The sequence below is a fragment of the Talpa occidentalis genome, unplaced genomic scaffold (genome assembly GCF_014898055.3).
Source record: "Talpa occidentalis isolate TD23 unplaced genomic scaffold, MPIMG_talOcc4v2.1 talOcc4.7, whole genome shotgun sequence".
Classification (NCBI taxonomy): domain Eukaryota; kingdom Metazoa; phylum Chordata; class Mammalia; order Eulipotyphla; family Talpidae; genus Talpa; species Talpa occidentalis.
Window position 1 is genome coordinate 32,419,083 of NW_023605083.1, and position 25,036 is coordinate 32,444,118.

Consider the following 25,036-nt stretch of genomic DNA (forward strand, 5'->3'; position numbering starts at 1 on the left):
ATTTTGGAATTTGAGATTAAGTTCAGGGAGCAAACACTTGTTAGCTTCTAATTCACATAAGTCATATTACATTTTAAACAACTTATGTAATTCTTGTAGAGTATTTGAAGACTAGACTAGCATGTTCTGGTATGTATTTTCCTTCTTTAAATCTCAATGTCTTTTTCCTGAACTGGCCCAAATAACACCGGAATTGTCTTTACCAAAATTTTATTAGCTCCCATTTGATTTTGATTTCAGCCTGCAAGAAGCCTGATAGTGCCTACTGATTATGCCAAGTCTTGTTCCACAGTCTGCTCAAACAGAAAGAAATGTTAATCACTTCTCCCTCCAAGCCCAAAATAGAACAGCTAACCTACAGGAGCTGCTCTTTACCTGTAAACAACAAATTAATTCTCTCAGATCTTTTCTCCCAAGACACATACCTTAACACTGTGCCTCGCTGAACTCTTTGTGGTTTTACAAAAAAATTATTGAACTCAGGAACCAAATGGAGCAGCAGGAGGAAGGAAGTAACCAGTTTTCTCTGTTCTCAAAGCCCTCGTCCTTGACCTGCTTCTGAACTTGTGTTCTGATGCACATACTTCCTTTTCTTTAATGATGAAAACAGATAAAACTTGCAACTCTTCTCCCATTGACACTCCAAAGTGAGTTTATTTTGCTTGGTGGCTAGCATCCTGCACAAGGAGCTGTGCACCTCAGTTTAGTTTATCTTTAATATCTCTCAATACAAAATCAAAAACAAACCCTCAGCTCAGGTAAAGAAAGAACCTGGAGTCAGTGCTCTTTGAACTCACATCTTGACTCTCCACGGAAACATCTACACAAAACTTTTTGAGAAGAAAATGAACATGCCAGTTCCCCACCCCCTTAGAAAAGGGAACATAACAAGGTTGGGAAAATTGAGACAATATGCACTGGAACTAGGCTGCCTGGCTTTCAGTCTTGGTTCCCTCATTTTCTACCTGTTAGATTTTAGGGAGGTACCAAACCACTGTGTTTCCACAATTATAAGGATTAAAAATAATTCCTGAGAGTGATGTAGACTGTTGGCTGTCAGGACTGTTACTTAGCACTAGCATTTAACTCTTCCACACAAAGATTCATAATATTATGCTACTGTCGGCTGAAGTGATCTGTGTTTCTTCAAATTTTATATACTGAGGTCCCAATTCTCCCTACCTCAGAATATAAACTTATTTGGAGATGAGGTCTTTGAAGAGGTATTTAAGGTTAAATGAGGGCATAAGGATGGGCCTTAATTCAGTATGAAAAGGAAGAAACAGAAAAAGGCAGGGCACGGCAAGAAGATGCCTACAAGGAGGGAGCAGTCAGCAAAAACCAGAACTGACACTACTGGATATCTAGTCTTCAGAGCCATGTGAAAATGAATTTCTGTGGTTGAAGTCATCAGTCAGTGGTATTTTGTTAAGGCAGCCCTAGCTGATGAGAATGAGGACATTCTTGCTATTGATAGCTCCTTTCTATTCTTCCTTTACCTATATTCTTTGTCAAAAACATAATCCCTCTTTCATATTCTTATCACCTAGTAGAGAAAAGGGTGGGGAAAAAGGGTTGATGGAAAACAGAAAAGAGCAAATAACTGTATAAATTTGTGGGTTTTTAAAAGATTTATTTATGAATATAAGAACTGGGGTACAGACCAGAGTTGTGGGGGGGGTGAAAGGATTCATCAGACACAGAGTGGGGAACAGAACAGGCAGATTGACTGAAATACACTGCTGAGGGGATCAGTGGGCAAGTCAGGAGAGTTCTGCTGTGTGGATAGCTTCATAGTGCTGTGCTTGACCCCTTGCACCACCAGGGAGGCCCTAAATTTGTGCTTTTAAAGAAAAAATAACCCAGCAAAACCTAGGATCTAGACACTGAATGAATCATGAAAAATAAAAAAAAAAAAATCTTTAATACCATGCTGAAATTGCTTGTTTCACTAATTATAATATTTTATAATTTGAAGACCTTGGTAAACTTTACCAAATAATTATAATTAAACACCTTTATTCTAATCACTTTTGTATCATTATGTTGGTTTCTGTAAATATTTTGAGAAGTTATTTCTTTAAATGCAGTTGCTTTTTGGTAATTGTGCTGGAGATTTATATACCTACAGTAATTTTTAAAGTATTTTCTGAAGTAACAGTGGTTCACAGGATTATATAGCTTTTAGTTATATGCATTACAGTTTTACATCTACATCTACATTACACTCACTACCTAAAGTCTGGTTTCCATCAAGCACCACATTTTTTTTAAAGATTTTATTTTTATGCATACAAGAACTGGGGTACAGGAGAGGTGTGAGGGATGAGAGGATTCACCAGAGACAGAGCAGGGAACAGAACAGGCAGACTGACTGAAATACACTGCTGAGGGGAGCAGCAGGTAGTCAGGAGAGGTCTGCTGTGCCATGTGGGTTGCCTCCTGGCCGGGGATCGAACTCGTGCTACAGTGGTTGCAGTTACCTTCATAGGTAACTGCATCTTAACCCCTTGTGCCACCAGGGAGGCCCACATTTTTGACATCCATTACTGAATTTATTCACTAACCCAACACACTTCTTTTCTGGTAACCAATATTTTGTTCTCATAATCTCAATGTTTTTGTTTATTTTTTTTTACCTTTCACATGAATGAAATCATAAATTGTCTTTAATTTATCTGTCTGACCTTATTTCACTTGGCATAATATCCCCTAGGTCTGTACATGTTGTAAATGGCAGGATTTCAACTTTTTTTTTTTTTTAATAGTTGAGTACTATTCCACTGTGTGTGTATACTACTTCTTCATTGTTTCATGCATCGATGAGAACTTAAATTGTTTCCAAATTTTGGCTGTTGAAAATAATGTGCCAATGCACATCATGGTACATAAATCTTTCTAAATTAATGTCTTCATATCTTTCAGAAAATTACCTTAGAGTAGAATATTTGGATTGTATGGTATTTTCTATTATTTTGAGAAATTTCCATATTGTTTTCCATGGGGGCTATATTAGTTTACATAACCACCAACATCATATGAAGATTCCGTTTTCTCCACATCCTTTCCAACAGTTGTTTTATTTTTTTGATAACAGCCATTCTCATAGTCTGAGCCTATTTCTTGTTGTGGTTTTATTTTGCATTTCCCTGATAATAAGTGAAGATGGACATCTTTCATGTGCCTGTTGGACATCTTTTTGGAAAAGTGTCTTTTCAGATCCTCTGCCTGATTTTAATTGGGTTGTTCGAGTTCTTTATATATTTTAGATATTAACCCCTTGTTGGATGATTGATTTTCCAAAAATTCTCCTATTTACGAGGTTGTCTTTTCATTTTCATGATTTTGTTCTTCGTGCAAAAGCTTTTTAGTTTGATGCATTCCCATTTGTATAGTTTTCTTTTGTTTCTCTTGCCATTGGAGATGAATCCACAAAGATATCATTAAGGCCAATGTCAAAGTTATTACTACCTATGTATCTTAAGATTTCAGGTTTTACATGCAAGTTTTTAAAACTCGCGAGTTAATGTTTGTATACAATATAAGATAGTGGTCTAGTTTCATTCTTCATCCATGTATATGGCTACTGCCTTAGGTAATTTTGTTACACTTTCACATTTATGTGAAATTTCAGCAGTAAATAAAATTCTAGGTTAAACTCATTAAACTTTTCATTTAGGATTTTAAAGATATTCTGTCATACAACACTGTGAATGCAGCTGATGTCATTGAATTGCATACTTAATTGCTGAAAATGGTAATTTTTGTTATTTATAGTTTACCACTATAAAATGTTACTCCATTGTTTCTTCCCATTTTTTATTTATTATTATGTGTATATTTTATTATTGTTTTTTAAATTTTATATATTTTTTACATCATTTTTCATTTTTGCACAATGTTTATATTTTCATTTTGGTTATAGTCCTCATACAATTCCCACCCCTTGTTTTGATCCTGCTCCCTCTGCCTCTCCCCCAGTAGTGTGCCTGTGGTTTATAGTTGCTTGTTGATTTTGATTTTTACTTTCTTATAATTAGTGGTTTTTTTGTACCTAGTAATACTCTTGAGAAATATGATAGCAGTCATTTTTCTTTAATTTGGTGGCACTGATTTTCCTGATCTCCATGAAAGTTTCTGGAATATTTTGTACCTCTGTGATAAATTTTATTGTTAATGAGGTAATAATGGTTTGCAACCCTATATATGCTTCAGATAGCATACCTCCTCAGATGCACCTGTAGTGTCCAGCATAACCCATTGGGCCCTTACCTGGCTTTACTCTCCAGCTGTTTCCGCCCCCTATTTTATTCTCAATTTTACAGTCAGATTTCTAGAGTCATTTTCTGGTTTGAAACTTATCTAAGCTTTTTAAATATAATCATTGTCTTTCTCCTGGATTATTTTGCTTAGCTTAATTGCTTCAGTTCTATCCATGTTTTTGAGAAGTACAATAATTCATCTTTTTTTGTAGCTGAATTGTATACCATTGTGCATTTTATTAATACATTCAATTGTCCTTAGGCACTTAGATTGTTTTCATAACTTGGCTATTGTAAACAGTGCTGCACTAAACATAATAGTTCATATATTGCTTTGAATTAGTGTTTTTGCATTCTTTGAGTAGATAGCTAGGAGAGGAATTGCTGGATCATATGATAGATTTCAAATGTTTTGAGAAACCTTCATACTGTTTTCTGTAGGAGTATGACAAATTTACATTCCCACCAAGAGTGTATGAGTGTTCCTATTTCAACATACCCTTGCCAACAATTTCTCTTTCTGATCTTTTTTGATAAGGATCATTGTCAATAGTATTACTTGGTATTTCCTTGTGGTTTGGATTTGTACTTCCCTTATAAGTGATTTTGAACATTTTTTTCTTATGTCTGTTGGTTATCTGTATGTCTTCTGTGAAGTGTTTATTCAGTTATTCTGCCTATTTTTGTTGTTGTTGTTGTGTTGTATGATTTATTTGTGGATCTTGTATGAAAATCCCTTGTCATATGTATGATGTACAAGTCATTTCTTCCACTTTTTAGGGTATCATTTTAGTTTTAATGATGGTTTCTTTTGTGGTGCAGAAACTTTTGTTTGATGTAGTCCCATATATTTTGCTTTTGCTTCAGTTGCTTTTGGAGTTGAGGTTCCAAAAATATTTCTGATTTCAATATCCTGGAGTTTTGCCTTTTGCCAGTGTTTTTGTCTATGTATTTTATGGTTTTAGTTCTAAGGTACAAGTTTTAATACATCTTGAAATTGTTTTTTAATAAATGAGAGATAATGTTTAGTTTCATGTTTTTACATGTGGCTGTAAAGGTACCCAACACCTTTTTTTAAAGAGACTTTTCTTTTTCCAGTGTATAGGGAAAAGTGGACTACCACATGTAAAAGAATGAAACTAGACCACAACCTCTCACCATGCACCAAAGTCAACTCAAAATAGATAAAAGATCTAGCTCCTTTGAAATAAATGAACAAGGTTGATGTCTCAACCTCCCTGGTGGCGCAGGTGGTTGAGCACAGCATTGTGAAGATGTCTGCAGCCTCTGCAGTGCCGGTTTGATCCCCGCTGGCCCTGGAGATACCCACATGGTGTGACAGACCTCTCCTATCTCCCGCTGCTCCCCTCAGCAGTGTATTTCAGTTAGTCTGCCTGTTCTGCTCCCCACTCTGTCTCTGGCGAATCCTCTCATCCTCCTGCACATCTGGCCTGTACCCCGGTTCTTGCATAAATAAAAAAAAAAAATCTTTTTTTAAAAAAGAAATAAATGAACTATCCATATGAGTGTGGGTTTATTTCTGGTTTCTTAATTCCATTCCATTGAACTGTGTCTATTTTTATTCTAATACCATATGGTTTTTATTACTATGGCTTTGTAGTATAATTTGAAGTCTGGGAGTGTGATACTGTTGTTTTTACTTTTTTACTTTGACTATTGGTGATCTTTTGTGCTACCATATAAATTGCAGCAATGTAGATTACATTTCTTTAAAGAATGCCATTAAAACTTTGATAAGGATTTCATTTAAATCTGTATTTTTTTTAAAGAGAGTTTTTTAAGATTTTTAAATTTATTTTTCTACAACAGCTGGGGTACAGGCCAAAGGCATGGGAGGGTGAGAGGACCCACCAGAGACAGAGTGGGGAGCAGAACAGGCAAATTGACTGAAATACACTGCTGAGGGGAGCAGCAGGCATGATAGGAGAGGTCTGCTGGCCAGCTGGGAATCCTATCTGTGCTGCAGAGGCTGCGGACAGCTTCACAGTGCTGCTCACAATCCACTGTGCCACCAGGGAGGCTCTAATCTGTTTATTGTTCAGGATAAAATAGCCATTTAACAATGTTATTTTTTCCAGTTTATGAACAGGAAATAGCCTTCCATTTCTTTATATCTTCTTATATTTCTTTTAGCAAAGTCTTATGTTTTGCATTGCATAGTTCCCTCACCTATTCTGTTAAGCCTAATACTTGGGGTATGATAGTAAATAGGATTTCTTGATTTTTTTTTTCTCTTCTAGCTCATTATTGACATATACAACTGCAATTGATTTTTATAAATTGATTTTATAACATGTCATTTAACTGATTTATTGTTTCAATTAGTTTTTTCAGTGTAATCTTTAGGGTTTTCTATGTATATTTATTAATTCATCTGCAATGATGATTGTATAGCTTCTTCCCAGTTTGGATTCTTTTGTGTCTTTTACTTGCCTAATTGCTCTAGCCAGGACTTGCAGTTCAGCACTGAAATGTTGTGGTGAAGGTGGACATATTTATCTTTACTTAATCTTAAGGAAAAGCTTTCATTTTCTCACCAGAGAATTATGTTAGCTGTGTGTTAGCCATATATGGCTTTTATGATGTTTAGCTATGTGCTCTCTACCCCCATTTTTTATTTTCTCTTAATCTCTTGATATGATAATATCAATATCTTTTTGTTGATGTAGTGAAACACATAGATTGATTTTTGATGGTGAAACATCATCACATCCCTGGAATAAATCTCACTTGGTCATGATGCCTTGTCCTTTTGTTATTTTGGTTTTGCGTAAAAGTACTGTTGTTCTCAAAATGTGCTTGTATGTATTCCAACTTCTCCAAATTCTTGGAAGAGTTTGAGAGGGATCGATATTAGTTTGTGTTTGAAGGTTTGTCCAATGGGGTAAAGAAGTCAATGACTCAGAACAACTAGTGATTAGTACCTATATTCATCAAAGCTTCACTCAAAACAGGGTCATGTATGCTTTTCTGATATTATACCAGGACTGTGACTATGTAGCTGCTGCATTCTGTTGTGAAGGGGCTGACAATAATGTATCCCAAATATCTTTAGGGGAAAGCAAGAGAAGAATTTTAAAAATTTTTATTCAACCTGTTTCCATTATTGCCCTAGTAGCCTTCCTCATGCCCCACTGTCCTCTACCTCCACAGTACACATCAACCCAAGATCGTCTCCAGTCACTCCCCAACTCCAGTTTTCAGTAACATTTGGTTCCTGAAATCTTTTGCTATCACTTCTATAAGATTTCCAGATTTCTTTCGGTCAGGGAAATGCTACAAACAACCCTTTCTAGATTACTTTCTTGGCAGAAACCATAATTTGCATATTCTAACTCTACATTTAATGTAACTACATAAATTTAAAATATGCATTTGTTCATATATAGCATGCATTGTCTTGTATGCTAGATCCAAATGTATATATGCCTACACATGTGTGATAGTCCATCCTTCCATTGCTTCATCTTTAGGCTAGTTCTTCATCTGACCATAGATGGCTACCAGCACAAAATGGAAAATACCTATATTGCTTTCACATTGGGAGAAAAGACTAGTGAATGAATGAGGGAAGATGAGCACTGGCTCCCTTGAATATAGAGTATTAATTTTTTCATTTAATGTGATGGGGTCAGTTTAGGCCACAGGTCCACACTGTGAACAGTAAGATCACCAGGTATATGCCACAGACTGATATTTGATTAATTGGAATCTACACCCAGAGTTGGTGATGGGGTCAATATCCTCTGCATCATAAGCAGAAGGATTAATAGTTGAACAGAATTGCAATTTCTTCAGGGAGGAGGGAAAAGGAACTGAGTGCTGAGTAGTAATTCGAGGCCCTACAAAACTATTCTTCTTTATGCCATTTCTCTATTGCAGTGATGTCCCTGGTACTTCAAGCAATTTTTGTAACATTCTTACAAAACATATATTTTGGGGTACACTGTTAAACTCACTATACTGTAGGATAAATTAGCTTACTCTATTAGAGAACTAACTGGAATCATATAACTTACTTTTCCTAAGATCATTTGTATTGCTCAGTTGCTTCTTTAGTAAAGTCACATAAGTTTAACATTTGACGTAATTAATTTGGTCCCAATATATCTCCTTAATTGCTGTCAATGTTGTTTTAATTCAAATCTTTTACATTTTGGGATAATGACAATATCCCTCAACTAGTCTCTTTCTGCATTCTTTTCCCTAAGCCTAAAATATCTTCCACAGGGTAAATGGATTAATCTTCCTAAATGATAAGATTAATTACATAACTCTGCTACTGAAAACATTCCAGTGGATCAGCATTTTCCGACAGGAGGAAGTCCTTAGTAAAACATTTGAGGTTTTCCATCATTCCGGTCTTGCTTACACCTTCATATTTATAACCAAACCTGCATTCTACCCTCAACTGATAAATGATCTTCTTGCCATATCAAAACAATGCTAACAACACACATTTTCCTTTTACCTGTAGATTACCCATTTTGCTTTATATATATATTTTAAAATATTTATTTATACATAGAAGAATGGGAGCACAGGCCAGATGTGTGGGAGGGTGAGAGGATTCACCAGAGACAGAGCGCGGAGCAGAACAGGCAGATTGTGAAATACATTGCTGAGGGGCGCAGCAGGCAAGTCAGGAGAGGTCTGCTGTGCCATGTGGGTTGCTCCCTGGCCGCCAGGGATTGAACTCATGCTGCAGAAGCTGTGAATTGCTTCATAGTGAGATGCTTAACCCCTTGCACCACCAGGGAGGCCCCCCATTTTGCTTTAATATGTTTCATTTCTTTCCCTGCATGCCCTCCGAAACTTCCTTTGAATAATCTGGAAAAAGAGGTGTCCTTGAATAGCTGCAGCTTTCTCCCAGGTAAAATATTAATACACATTTGGACCTGAGCTTCTCAAACTTCAGCGGGCCTGATCAGTAAATCTGGTTACTTATTAGCAGCATACTAAAACTTCTGAGTGATGGGCTGCATATAATTTTTGAGGACATAGATAAGACATTAAGATCTCTGTGTAATAATTTTATTTCCCTTCTGTGACCTTTCACTCTTCTGTATTAACTGTTTTGAGGTCCTGGGTTCCCCTTAGGCCACATTCTAGATCTGGCTTATATTGCCGATGGAGCCTTTATGGAAAAGAGTATGGCAATTCCCTTTTAAAAAAGAAAAAATGGAAAATACCAACAATACCACTGCTAAATATGCACCCAAAGAAAGATTTATGCATGCCTGTGTTGATAGCCACTGTATTTACAATAGCCTAATCATGGAACCAATATAAATAACAATGACAGATGACTTGATAAGGAAGATGTGGAATATGTACTCAATGCAATACCACTCAGCTATTAAAAAATATGAAATAGTGCCTTTGGGACAAATAGATGGTTCTAGAGGTGATTATGCTAAGTGAACAAAAGGTAGAAAGTGAAAGATAATCATCAGGCAGTCTTACTCATTCATGGAATATCAAAAACCAAAGAGAACAAACTGGAAAAGTACAGGAAAAAAAAGATCTTGGGTTCTGTTAAATTGCTAGCTAGGGCCTCCCTGTTGACCTAGCAGTTAAGTCTCAGCTCTATCACCTATATGTCCTGAGTTTGATCTGGCCCAGAAGCTAACCCACATATGGCTCAGCAGACCTCTCCTGTCTTGCCTGCTGCTTCCCTTAATGTATTTCAGTAAATCCACCTCTTCTGCTTCCCACTCTGTCTCTGCTGAATCCTCTCATCCCTCACAACTCTGGTCTGCACCCCAGTTCTTCTCAGCAAAAAAAAAAAAAAAAAAGATAGTTACTAGAGGGAATAGGGGGTAAGAAGAAAGTATAAAGGAAAGAGAGGATATTGACAGTGGTGAGCCTGGAGTAGAGGGTGAATGCAGCACATGCACATATGGAGGTATGATGTTGTACTCCCCAAATTATATTGTTGTGTGAATGACTGACAAATTAATGAAAATATTAGTAGATACCAAAATTGATGTCTTATTCACAAGTCAAAATTATAAGAGGAGGAACTGCAAAAGGATATGGGCTACATTCAAACTATAAACAATCAGAGTTCTAGAAATTTTGTTTATGTTAGGAACTTAAAAACAGTCACCTGGTTTGTGGAAGTGGATCATTAGAGGACCGTGTTGAGGATTATTTTCCATAGAAACCCCTCCAATTTTCCATATAAATGGAAAAGTAAATGGATAGGAACAGGGTAGATTCTCACCTTATTACAAGGTTGAATTAGGTACCATAAAAAGACTTTCCCAGGTAGTTTTTAAACCAGACTTCTATTTCCAAGAAAGAACTATTTAACCTATTTACTATGTCAGAATCAATGGCCTGTATATAGAAAATATGTGTATGTGTAGACAATAATTCTACAGGAAAAGCAAAATGTTGTACAAGAAATAATAGTCATAAGATGCCATATAGCATTCTGTGTATAAAATTTCTCTAGTTATAATAAGGCAAACACTGATTGTTGATTTAGTCAAAAAGAGTGATATATTTGTTTTGAAAGGATAAGAAAAATGTTTAAATGTGCATATGTGCAATAATATCTAAATTCTAATCCTTCACAGTAGGAAAATCAACAAGTAATGGCTAAAATTGAAAGTCAAGAAACAGCATTGCTCTGATATTTAGTAAAATGGTATAAATGTGGAAATTAAAGTTGTTAATCGATACCCTTGAAAATGATTTTCATCACAAATTTTATACTGTTACTTGACTTGTACATTTCAATATAACTACTTGGAATTGATTATAGGGTTTTCTTAGGATATTTAAAAAAATGAAATCTACATGTAAACCTTTGTTCTATTGACTTCTTTCCAAATCACTTTGCAGCATGATTTTTTGCTTTGACAGTATTCTTTGAGTTCAGATGATTATAGATACCAAACATTTCATTAATTCTATCATCAAAACTAGACATTAGAAATAGAGAAGATATTTGGTTCTTTCCTATAAGGAAAAGGTGATTTCATATCCCATGAAATGCCCCCTAAATATTTTCCTGAAATGTAATTGTCTTTATTCAATCATGTGAATGCCAACAATTGATTGATTATTCAACAATGTGACTTCTAAATTTATAATCCTTTCTTAAATTCAGTGATTTTTTTTCATTAAGAATAAGGAACATGATTATTTTCCTTAAAAATTGAAGGCTAACTCAGTGACAAGAGGGAGTTTTATGATCCTTTCTTTTATCATTCTCATTAAAACAAACTATAGAAGGAAAAGGGGATTGGGAAGGAAAATTAATTTGTGTTTAGATACATGATTGATGAGTGAGTGGCTGGGTGGGTAGATATATTTTTTAAACCTCGCAAACTCTCTAAGTCTTGCCCAAGGTTATTTACAGAAAATTAAAATATCTGAGATTTACATCCAAATCTGTTTCTCTCTAGAGTCTGCATTTTCCTTTAGTTTGTCAAAAACCAAGACAGGTTAATTAGAATCCAACCCAGGTCTGGGATCCTACGTTGGTCTCTGATCCTATGGTTGCTAAATAAGTCAGGGATCTTTGTGGATTTGTTATTCATAAGACTTAGACCCAAAAAACCACCCTTTTCCCCTGTATAATACCTAAACTATATCTGTGAATTTTTGAGGCACTTAAAGTAGAATTCTAAACCCTTTCTGGATTTTTCCCTAAGCATCTCTGTTTCACTGTCTTTATTACGGGATTAGCTTGCAGCTCTCTTTCAAAACACTGCATGATTGAAGTTGTATGGTAAAGAAAACTTCGAGATGATTGGGGTGGGAGGAGGCACAAAAGGGGTGAAAAATTTCTGCCAACATCCTAAGGACTCTGAAAATCCTTGACTATTAACTAAAGAATGAGATTAGACTCATGTCAAACTTCAAAGCTCCTTTCTAACCACCGATTTTAACAGACTTTTCTCTGGAAATAAAAGTTTCCCTTTTCTTCACAGCACAAAGCAAAATAGGTTTCTGCTCATTTATACTTTTTTTTTTCTTTAGGATAAAATTTTTAGTTTATATGACAGGATGAGTTTTCTTGCCCTTTCTTGTCAATGATTTTTCAAGGTAATAGACAAAAGTACATGGAAACATTTTCCCAATTTGTGATGAGCAGTCAATAAACAGAAAGTGCTAATCATACTAATTTCTTCTCCCTGGCAATGTGATTCATAAATAATCTATTAACATGCAAGGGCCAACAGGTTAAACTGTTCAAACACTGTCATTGATTTCTTCGTTTCCCCCCATACTCACTCCTCATTCAACTGGTACCATGTAACCGTTCTTTTCCATTATATTCTAAAACTTTGCTCCCTTGAGCATTTCTGTGAGGCTTTGCTCTTAAAAACATTAATTAAAGGGAGGTGAAGTATTTGACTAATCAGCAGAGGAGTCTGTAGGGCTCCAATGTTGAATGACAAATGTCAATATCTGCTTTAGGTTTGTTGGATCAACCAGCCAATATGGAGAAACTGATCCATCATCTTGTCACCAATTCCCCTAGCATCCCAGAAGCCTGCCAATTAAAAAAAAGGTTGTAATCACAATATATCACTCAACGGTGATTGCAGGAACATGATAAATAGGGACCTTTTTCTTCCTCTCTGTTGAGTATTTGATGTCTTCTTGGGAAAATTTATTCCATTTTTCAGGTTTGTGCGGGGCTCAGATCCAAAATGAAAAAAGAGATCACCTTAAGATATATATTCCTCTGTTCTTTTTCCTGAGGCATAAATTAACATCTTGTTGAACAGGTATAAATTCTTGTAGACTTTTGAAAAGTGACAGAAATGGTAAAGACAGTAACTGTATTGCTGAGAATTGCCAATTTAATGGCTCTTTTTCTCTGTAAAGGCAACATTTGGAATTTTCCTTGGTGAGTATTCACAAAAAAGTGGAAGGTGGTGCAACATACAAATCCCTTAACATCTTTCATTTCTTAACAGGGCAAAGATATGCTACATAAACCTGTTCAGTCACATTTCCTAATTCACTCCTACCCACACCCTTTCCTGCACCTATTCTCATCTACAGGCAATTCTCCCAGTGTGCCAAACAGGTCTCTGAGCATGCTTGTGTCTTTATCTGAAAGGCTCGTCTGAGTCTTGGTCCATGTAGTTAATTGGTACAAGTTCGTTCAGACTGCCATTAAATGCCATCTCCCTTAAACCCATCGTGAGACACACTCAGAGGCTGAGCTAAAGAAAGACCCTTTTCTTGGCTGCTTCTCTATTTAAACCTATGTCCTTTTATTATATATATATATATTTTTTTTTGTATTTTCCATTTAAAGTAGGGAACTCCTTGAAGACAGGGACCTTCTCCCATTTACTTTGTAGCCCTATTACCAGCATAGTAACAGGTACCCAGTAGCTGCTCAGATCTAATAAGGCATCAAACTGCTTTTAAGTTTTCTGATGGTAAATCTCTCAGCAGTTACCCATTATCTTAGAATCAATCCTTGCTCCTTATCGTGGCCCACAAATTCATGGACCAACTGGCCTCTGGCCTGACTAGCCTCCTGTTGAGCCATCTTCTCCCTCCCTTTGATTTACTCTCAACTGGTCTTGCTTCACTTTACATTAGTGACAATTTCCTCATATGAAATATTGCCTATGCTAGAAATAATCTCACTCTTCATCTTGCTAACTCATCTTGTAGTCTTCACCTTAAAAGCCACTTCTTTAGGGATCACTTCCTGATCCCCATTCCAAATCATATTCCCAACTGATAACTCCATGATGTCTTTCATTACTGTTGTCATACCTATATTATTGGTGTGTGGACACAGTCCTTTCTCTTGACTGTACGCTCTCATTGAGAAGGGATAACCTAAGAGGGGATAGCCCTCTAAAAGGAGTCATTCAGTAAATATTTGTAGGCTGACTGAATAAGTAAATCTTGAACATAAACAAATGTTGACAGCAAAACCAGCATAAAGCTATAAACTTGCCATTGTACCATTTCTAAAATTATACCTTTGTAGTAAAATGTATGAAACATACTTCTAAAAAAGCCATATTCTTACTTTGCATTCATTTCACAGTGAGCCAGTCAACAGGCTTAAAACAAAAATGTCTTGGGCATCCCCGGTGGCGCAGTGTTGAGCGCTGGGTTGCGAAGCTGCCTGCAGCCTCTGCGGCGCCGGTTCGATCCCCGGCTGCTCCCCGGCCGCTGGGCGAGGGCCCCACATGGCGCGCAGACCTCTCCTGCCACCCGCTGCTCCCCTCAGCAGTGTACTTCGGTCCTTCTGCCTGTTCTGCTCCCCGCTCTGGCTCTGGTGAATTCTCTCACCCTCCCGTGCTTCTGACTATACCCAGTGCTTGTATAAATAAATAAATAAATAAATAAATAAATAAATAAATAAATCTTTAAAAAAACAAAAACAAACAAACAAAAAACCAAAAATGTCTTAACTTTTAAAAGCCAGATGCCTTGGTTTTTACAACGCAGGCAATCAACTTGGCAAGAGCCCAGGAACCTGAGGCTATCATCAAATTAAACTGAAAATGTGCATAATTGTTTCTCCTTAATGCCCCCAACCCCAATAATTGTTCACACCTGTAATTTCCTTGCCAGGTGTTAGCACTGCACGCCTTTCCTCCCCAGCCAGGTGAGGAGTAAATACCGTCACTTCGTGAATTCCGACACACTCCAGAGGCAAAAATATTGGCATTTGCCCATCAAAGGCTGCATACATTTCTGCATCCCATGGCCTCCACCTCTAGCCTTACATCACTTTGTCTTCCAAAGTAGAATGCAACATAGAAGGGGGTGGGAGAGGAATGTTTGAAAGGACTGAGAGGGTCACCTGTGCTATGTGTCATCTTACCAACCAGTTGCCTATAGCACTCACTGACTGTTGTTCTATTTACTCTCCCTATTCACGTTCAAAGCCTTAGTTTGGTAAACAGGTGGTGCTGGCCTTAGAAAGGAATCGTGGAGGGCTGGAGTCTCTAATGCAATCATGTAAAACACTGATGATATTTTGGCTTAAAAATAATGCATCCCCAGTGACATAGCCTGCTGAAATCAGTGGAATTTATGAACTTATTTATTTATTTACCTTCTGTCTGAACAAGACTCTTACCATGGAATTAAAATTCAACAGACAGAAACCCAAGTTGAGAGCTGCGCTCTAGGTATTGTTTTTAATCTTTTATCTGATTCACACTGATGAACAAGACAGCATTAAAGCTCTTCTAGTCATTTTCTCAAACACTGCAAAGCAACAGCAAGGACCAGGATTACTTTAAAAATGAATCCTCACTAAAATATTCACAGACCAAACAAAGAAAAATAAGCAAACAGAAGACCAGGAAAATTAAAAAATTCACATTCTGAACTGCCAGGTTTGGTGTGTATACAAAAAAAGGATACTAGATTCAGAATGAGTTGCTTAATGTCTAAATATGTCTTCAGTGTTGTTTTAAGAATGTCTTACAGCTCATCTAAATTTCTAAAAGAAATGAGAAAACTTTACTCTTTCAGTAATTTTATGAACTTATTGATAGGCTTTATTTATTTATTTATATAACACTGGGTACAGTCAGAAGCGCAGGAGGGTGAGAGAATTCACCAGAGCCAGAGCAGGGGGCAGAACAGGCAGAAGGACCGAAGTACACTGCTGAGGGGAGCAGCAGGCGGCAGGAGAGGTCTACGTGCCATGTGGGACCCTCCTCTGGTGGCTGGGGATTGAACCAGCATTGCAGAGGATGCAGGCAGCTTCACAACCCAGCGCTCAACCGCTGCGCACCGGGGAGGCCCTGATAGGTTTTATTTAAATATGAAATACTGTTTTAAAATATTTCATATGATGTTGCAAAGAAATAATATTTACAATAAATTGGCAATGTAACAGCCTCAATTGTTGTCTCTAAAACATAATAACAGTGGTTATAAGAGGATCTTAATGCATCTTTTAAATTAAGAGTATTAATGAGATTCCTTTTTCTTTCTTGGCCTTAATTATACTTATCTTGGTGTTTCTCATCTGTACCTGTTCCTTCTTCCACACCTGAGATGGAGTTTATCTGATCCATAAGATCCTTGGAAGGTTTTCTAGCTCAATTTTCTGATCTCTACAAAATTTAACCCATTTACCTATGGCTAGCTGTGGCTATGGCTACTGACATTACTGCTTGACTTGAAGTTAAATCATCAATCATATCACATGCTTGGTAGCATGTAAGCAATACATTCAATCCATTGATCTATTTACTTCTATTTTTAATGTGGTTATCTTAATATTTTCTGGATCATACAAAATTAAGAAAATTCATATGACTTTCATTCATTCCCCTGCCAACTACAAAATTCTGCATACTTAGAAGGGAAGAATTACTAATATCCATGATGTGTTTATACTTTAATCTTCTGGTTTAAACTGAAGTAATGACATGTATTGATGAGTTTATATTCTCTCATTACACGTTATCACTTTACTTTGTGAAGTGGACACAGTCATAGAAAATGAGCTCACATTGAAATCTTTGGGGTCAGAAAATAGAGCCAACTGGTTAATTTTGTATGAGTAGTGGGGTAACTCATTGCACATTATTAAATTTACTTATTTGACTTTCTGCTGAAGGAAAAATCAATAAATTTGCATTTTACCCTTATGGGGCAGAATTTAAGCAGTAGCTGTCAATTCTAGAAGAGTCATATCGTTGCTACTTTGCTTCATGGTTAGAAATCCTAGGAAAATACTGTATTGTTCTCTCTATATTTAGTAGGAATATTTAAATATTTTCCTAATCAATGAATCTATTTAGGGATTCTGGGTCAGTCTTTCCCAGAACCTGTGTAATTCATTGCTTATAAACTGGCATTTCTGTAAAGTTGCATACACCACGACTGGGCAGAACACTTTGTATTATTTTGTTACTATAACAGGCAAACTATATCATGATGAGGTGAAAGAGCTAATGGAAGTTTCCTGAAGTAGTCTAGAAATTTACATTTTAGTAGATTATGGTACTTTTATTGTTTGTTTTTATATGTGATTGTTTCTTAGCTATTTAGTAAGTTTTGGCAGGAAATGAGCTATACTGAGCAATTTTACTACTTTTTAATAAATAGTTCTATTATAGGAATTACCAAAAGTTAGAGTCTAATCCATTAGGATTTGTCTCTCCCTTTAAAATTGCTTTTGTATTTTTTCTAGTTAAGGTAAAATGTTACAATAACATTAACAGGTACTATACTTTACATAGTTTGGATTCCTTGGAAATTAATGGCTTTTTTATATTGCCTTTTACTTTTTAAAATCACTTTAAGCAATGGGTTCAATTTTTCAGAGGCAAAGATAAAAAGCTCAAATAAATGGAATACCTGTCACCTGTCAGATACTGTACTGTGCACCTGCCCTATCTTATTCCCTTAATCCTGACCACAAAATTATGGAGCCGGCATCACAATCCCTTTAAATTCTCCCAACTTAATGAGGTGATTTTATGTTTGCCAAAATCAAAGGAGAAGACAATGCAATAAGTAATATAATTAATATAAAGGTAATAAAAGAATTATCCAAATCATCTGAAATCCTTTCTTTGTTTCTAGAGTAGAGATTTGGCAAAAAGACCTAGCAACTGTTGTATTTTAAAATTGTCTTTGAGCCAATGTACTCTTCAAAGTACATTTATCTGACAATTTCTGTCAGTTTCAGGATGGTGAGAATTAAAATATCCTAGTTATAAAATGCTTCAGAAAAATGTTTCAGTAATGGAAATGTCAGTTAAATTAAATATATATATATATATATATATATATATTGACCATGTTGGGTCCTGCTGCAGGTGTTACTGGTAAACAGTTGCATCTAATGAACATTTGAAATCATTCCAAGTCTATTTTTCAGGGAATTCCCTTTCATTCATTTGATTAGTAGGGTAAGCTGTATTGTGGAAACTCTGAAGTAAGATGCAAAGATTTATACCAACTTTCAAACAATGCGTGGGATTTAATTAGGTAATATATTTCTCTAGTCTTCTGGAAGTCAGACACCTTTTTGTTTCCCCACATTAGCATCAATGTTGAATGAGAACTGCTTGTATGAGGAAGAGGGAGCATCTTTGAATAGCTCTGTTGTCCTCTGTGGAGACACATGGCTGGTATGCTATAAACTACTTAGCATAGACAGTAGATACTTGAAAGTGGCTTGTCACTGTAGCAGATAAGACACTATAGTGTCTCAGAAATAACATCAGGCAATCTCTTTGTCCTCTGTTTGAAAGTGATAATGCTAATACCAGTTTATTAAAATTTGTAATCTAATATGCTCTGCTAATTTCCTCTTGGGAATAGTGCTTACATTGAAAGTGTTGCTTATTTTCCATGTATTCAAAAACAGCTGCAGTTAATGTTTGAAAGGTAAGTTTTAGGGTTTTCAGGTCTATTTTCAGATGTGATTGATTCTGAGGGAGGAAATCTATGCTTGTAAAACCATATTTTCAAATTGATTACTTTAGAATCTTTAATTAGATCACCATGTCCTTTCTACTGCTCTGAGCTCAAGCTACTGCAAAAATAGAACTACTTTTCAGTAGAGCAAGACTATGAATAGCTTTGCCAGTTAGAGGAAAAGTATTAAATAGAGTATAATAGAGGATCATTTCTCTTGATATTAAGATAACAACAAAAAACTGTAGTAGCATATATAGACAGTAAATATAGAGAATCCACAAAGAGAAGGGTGGAGAAAAAAGACCAAAGTTTAAGGGTGAAAGAAAATAACCTTAGAATTCTGATTTTGACACATATTCACTGAGTCACAGGGCAAATTTCTTTGAATAGCAATGTAACTATAAAATAAGGTAATTAGACCTTATTAAAAGATACGTACATTGAGGAAAATCACTGGTTTTGCTTTACTAAGCAAGACTTTTACAACTTCCTTTATACAAAAAAAAATGTAGAAATAAGAAGTAAATAACTAATATACCAATGCCAAATGTATACATATTTAAAATTGATTCTTTTATATTTTCTTTGTAGTTTTGATACCTGGTAGATAGCTTGACTGGATATATACAAAATTTTCATATGGTACTCTTTCCTTGATTAAAAAAATACATTGCTCAATATGCTTTGATTTGTATATTGCTATTGAGAAATGTGATGATGACAATATTTTTGTAACTTTGGAATACATTCAGTATTCTTTTTTTAAAAAGATTGATTTATTTAGGCACATGAGAACCCAGGCACAGGCCAGAGGTGACAGGGAGTAAGAGGATTCACCAGAGACAGAGTGGGGAGCAGAACAAGCAGACTGAAATACACTGCTAAGGGGTAGCAGCAGACTAGACAGGAGAGGTCTGCAGTGCCATGTGGGTAGCTCCCTGGTTGCTTGGGATTGTACTTGTGCTGCAGCTGCTTCCGATAGCTTCAGATGGCCATCAGGCATGTGAAAAATTTTTATCATGTGTTCCTAGGGAAAACCAAATCAAAAGAATCATGAGATACCTCAAGCCAATGAGAATGACTATTATCAAAAAGACAGGAAACATCAAGTGTTGGAGAGGATATGAGAGACGTGAACTCCTTTATCATGTTTGTGTATATATGTATGTTGTAAATTGTTCATCCATTATGTAAACAATATGGGGATTACTCAAAGTTTTAAATATGAATTCCATATGATTCAGTTTTTTCACTTCTGACTAATTATCCAAAGTATCGGAAAACACTAATTCAAAGATATTTCTGCACCTCCATGTTCATTATCATGTTGTTGTCAACTCTTAGCTATTGTAAATAATGTAAGTGCTCCTGGACAGATGAAGAGAAAAAGATGTGGTATTTACATACACAGTAGAATGCACTCAACTATTAGAAAAAAAGATTAAATTGGGGCTTCCCTGGATTAAGTCTCAGCACTATCAAGCTATCACCAACCACTGCACCACCAGTTAAATCCCCAGCCAGGGAGCTAACTAACATGGCACAGGAGACCTCTCCTGACTCACCTGCTGCTCCCCTTAGCAGTGTATTTCAGTCGATCTGCCTGTTCTGCTCCCTACTCTGTCTCTGGTGAATCCTCTTAGCCCTGTACTCTGGCCTCCACCCCAGCTCTTGCATACATTTTTAAATAAAATACATCTTAAAAAAAAGATTAAATCCTGCCATTTGTAACAATATGGATGAGAAGGTATTATGCTTAGTAAAAACAGACTGACTGAAGGACAAATACCATATAATTTCACTTTTTTTTCTGAAGATTTATTTATCATGTCCTGTGGTTACTGGATGTTGTTGTGCAGGTACAGCTCTCCAGTGGATTTGAAGGGCCAAAGTAATCCTGTGATTTATGCACGGGGGCTGTTTCTCAACAGCCACCATAGCCAGGTCACTGATACAGGTCACTGAGAAAAAATACAAGAACCGGGGTACAGGCCAGCTGCATGGGAGGGTGAAAGGATTCACCAGAGATAGAGTGGGGAACAGAACAGGCAGACTTATGAAATACACGGCTGAGGGGAGCAGCAGGCGAGACAGGAGACATCTGCCGTGCCATGTGGAACCCTCGCCCGCCGGCCGGCAGCGAACCAGTGCTGCGGAGGCTGCAGGCAGCCTCATAGCAAAGCGCTCAACTGCCTGCGTTACCAGGGGAGGCCCTGATTTCATGTCTTTCTACAATATAAACAAATGAATTAAATAAAAATAGATAAATTTTAAACCATAAAACCAAATTAGTCATTACCAGAAGTAAAGGAGGAATATGTTGGATAAATCAAGTAAATGGGGTCAATTTTATAGTGAAAGATAAAACTGACAGTTTAGTGAATTTTAGTAGTATAATGACATATAATATATAGCAGCATATAATTAGTATACACAGACACTGATTTAATATACATTGATAATACATCAATAGTCTAATCGACTAGCCAGGATTTACCTTGAAAGTGTCACTTCTGTCAGTTTTCTCTCGTTTATGCCATTTTGCCAGTTTTACTATATAGGTTCCACTCTTGGTCTAGAAAGTTTCCTTTGATTTTGTTTTCTATTTGGATTCTTTTACTTCTATAGAATCTGAATTTATATTCCTACTTTCTCCTCTTTCCATACTACCAAACTTTCTTTTAAAAAAAAATATATATTTTATGCATACAAGAACTGGGGTACAGGCCAGAGGTACGGGGGGGAGAGAATTCACCAGAAACAGAGTGGGGAGCAGAACAGGCAGATCAACTGAAATAACTGCTGAGGGGAGCAGCAGATGAGTCAGGAAAGGTCTGCTGCGCCATGTGGGTATCTCTGTCAGGGAATTGAACTTGTGCTGCAGAGGCTGAGGATAGCTTCATAGGTGCGTCTTACCTCCTTGTGCTACCAGGGAGGCCCTATACTACCAAACTTTCAAGAGGAAACTTTTTTCAACTCCTGTCAAGTTGTTCATGAACAATATGTACTTAGGTGTATAATAAGATAAAACAAATGTGACAAAATAACAACTGCCAAAAAATTTTTAAGTGTATATGGAAACTTGTTCAAAATTTTAAAAGTTAGGGGTAAAAATAGACCACTTTTATATAGTTGGGACTATTTTCTAAGTTTGAGGACAGTCTCAGCTAATATTTCACACCAGGAAAACTTCAGAGACTGGTTTAGCCAAAGTTTTATAAAGAGAAAAATGTATCACAGGGAATTTTTGTGATTTGTTCATAGTTGTCAAATTTAAGAATCAATACCAAAAATTTCACTTATGAGTGGAATATAAACAAAGCAAAGGGTCAAACAGAACCAAACCAATAGCAAACCCTAGAAGTCTGATTGTAGAATTGATGCTATCACAAGGGGTTGGGGGGTGAGTAGGGTATCCAGTGGGCTATGGTAGAGGACTGTGAGTGCTTCAGTAGAGTTGGGGGTGTGGTGTGGTAGCATGTACCTCTGAATCATACATATGTTGTAAAACCAACAATGTTAAAAAATCAAAAGTCAAGCCCTTCTGAGAATCCAGGTTTAGGTTTTTATTTTTCCATTTCCTCAGACTAGGGGTCAGCAGACTATTTCTACATAGTTTTTGACAATAAATGGTTAAGATACTCCTGGCCATATGCAAAATATGTCAACAATTCTTTTTCTTTAAATCCTTTTCCAAATGTAAATCTATAAATATTAAAGTGTAAAACTATTCTTATATTGGTAATTTAAACAGGTTATGGGGCAATCATATACCTTGGAGGGGGGGAAAGGAGTTTGGGGAACCTACCATACGCTATTGATGGTTTTCATGTCCACTAAATCTGCTTTCATTGTGTAGCATAGACAGAAAAAAGGATGAAAACCATACCCTGAAGCTGAATACTCATGCCCAGAATTGCTTTTGCCCTAGTTAGTTTCCGTATTTAGCATATAGAAATACAGAAGGGGAATTCCAGTCCAGACAAGATGGTATAGAACCATTTATTTTCCTACTTCCCTCTTAGAACAATTACAAAGTGTAGCAAAATGTGGAAGAGACAACTAAGATTAGTGGTAGGAAGAAACCAAACTGACTTGGACCCCAAGACTAGAAAGGCAACACAATAATAGAATAAACTAAGTCCTTCAACTAAACAAAAGATGATGACGCAAGGCCCAGTGTTTCCAGACTTCCAATCTAGAACAGCAGGTACTTCAGTTCTCTGACAGAACAGAAGTTCCTCTCACATCCAGCTCCAAAACACCACTAGTGAGGGGGAAGCAGCTGCAGCCCCACCAACAATAAATGGCAAAAGCCTGGTACATATCACCCCCTTCAGAGATACGAGGCTGCAGGCGGGACTACTGAGGAGAACACAGCACCAGCAAGTATCTGTTCCAGGAAGCCCCAAGTCTCCTGTGTCATGGAGACACATGCTGTGGCCCTTCTTACAAAAGCCTCTTCTATCCCTTCAGGCATCAACAATAGGGACTAGTGGGAACTCTGCTAACACCACAGCAGACCAAAACAAGTGTCAATTCTAAAAAAATTCAGCTTTCATTTAAATCCCATAAAAGTCAGTCAGGTTCCATATGTTAAAACTAAAGAGGTTGTCTGCTAAAATAAAAGATTTGAATACATCTCGAGTCTAACATGATACACAAATTATCCAGGCCATTCTAGAAAAATCACCTGTCATAGAAAAACCAAGAAAAGCACAACTTGCATGGAAAAAAAAAAAAGGCAATCAACTGGTGCCAGCACTGAGCTGGATCAGATGTTCTAATTATCTGACAAGGATTTGAAAGCAGCTGTCCCAGAAATGCTTGAACCATCAATTTTAAATTCTGATACAATTGGAAAAAATAGAATATTCTCAGTAAAGATGTACAAGTTATAAAAAAAAGAATCCAATTGATACTATAACTGAAATATACAATAATTGAAATAAGAATTTGCTGGATGGGTTCAATAATTTAACAGTGATGAAAAGGGATATGTTGAATTTGTGAACAAACAGAATTTATACAGTCTAAATAGACTGAAAAAAAAAAAAAAAAGAAACTCAGCCTCAGAAATTTGTCTGACAATAATAGAGGATCCAAGACTCCTATATTTAGAATCTCAGAAGGAAAGGAGTCTATTAAGAGAGCATTCAAACAGTTAACGATATAAAATGTCCCAAATTTGATGAAAGGCATAAACCATCAAAGCAGCTAATCAAACCCCAAACAAAACAAATTCAAATAAATATATACTTAAATTCTGGAACCTAAAAGACAATGGTAAATGCTGAAAGCAGAGAGAGAGAGAAACAGCATGTTATCTATTGGAACATTAATCAAATAACAGAAAATTTGCCATTTGAAACTATGAAGACCAGAAAGAAGTTGCAGAATATTTTCAAATGCTGAAAGTAAAGAACAGTAAGATGTAAATCAGATATCTGGCAAAACAAACTTTTAGAAATTAAAGGAAAGTAAAGACATGAGACAAAGGGAAACTAGCAGATTGGTTTTTGGCATAGCTTTCCTTTAAGATTGGCTATAAAAACATCTTCAAACAGAAAGGAAATGATAAAAGAAAAGAATCACTGAGCACCAGGAAATATTAAGAATAACAAAGAGCAGAAATACAAGTATATACAATAAGCTAGCATTTTCTCAATGAGTTTTGTAAGACATTTCAAAATTAAATGGTAACACTATAGTGTAACACTATGGTACTCTTCAGTAAGTGGGGAAGATAAAAGATCTTAAAGGAAAAGAATTTTGTACACATCACTCAGTGATAATGTTGATTATCAAGAGACTGTAAAACATAGTCTCGTGGTAATATATATTATATAAAAGTTATATGCCAGAGCCTCCACAAAAAAACTATACAAAGAGATAAACTTAAAAACACTAATAAAAGATAGAATCAAAAAAACTTTTAAGTATTGCTCATAAATGGAAGAATAGAGAACAAGGAATGAGAATGAGGTAACAGTAAGAATTAATAAGGCAAATATAAGTGCTGTCATATCAATAATTTTCTCAGTATACAGACGGTAGATTAAAAAAATGACCCAACTGTGTGCTTTTTACAAGAATCTCATTTAAAATGCAATGACATAGATTGGAAATAAAAAGCTAGTAAAAGAAATACTGTGGGGGAAAAAGTAGGAGTAGCAGGATATATTAATACCTGATAAAGTAGACTTCTGGGCAGTGGAAAGTGCTAGAGATAAAAGGCATTAAATCATGAAGCTATCAATCCATTTGATAAATAGAAGCATTCTAGATTTGTTGCACCAAAATAAAGAGCCTGTGAATATATGAAGGAACAAAGAGCATTCAAAAGAGAA

The 25,036-nt window shown here is 36.1% G+C and overlaps 1 long non-coding RNA gene and 1 other non-coding gene across 2 annotated transcripts in view; both read left to right on the top strand.

Annotated features, from left to right (window-relative positions):
* The window catches only part of LOC129144821 (uncharacterized), a 330,134-nt gene that overhangs the window by 134,075 nt on the left and 171,023 nt on the right, over positions 1-25,036 (top strand). The gene's annotated exons all lie outside the window — the stretch shown is intronic.
* On the top strand, positions 20,516-20,645 carry LOC119233199 (small nucleolar RNA SNORA84). The gene has a single exon (XR_005122346.1). It is a non-coding gene; the product is annotated as a small nucleolar RNA SNORA84 (small nucleolar RNA).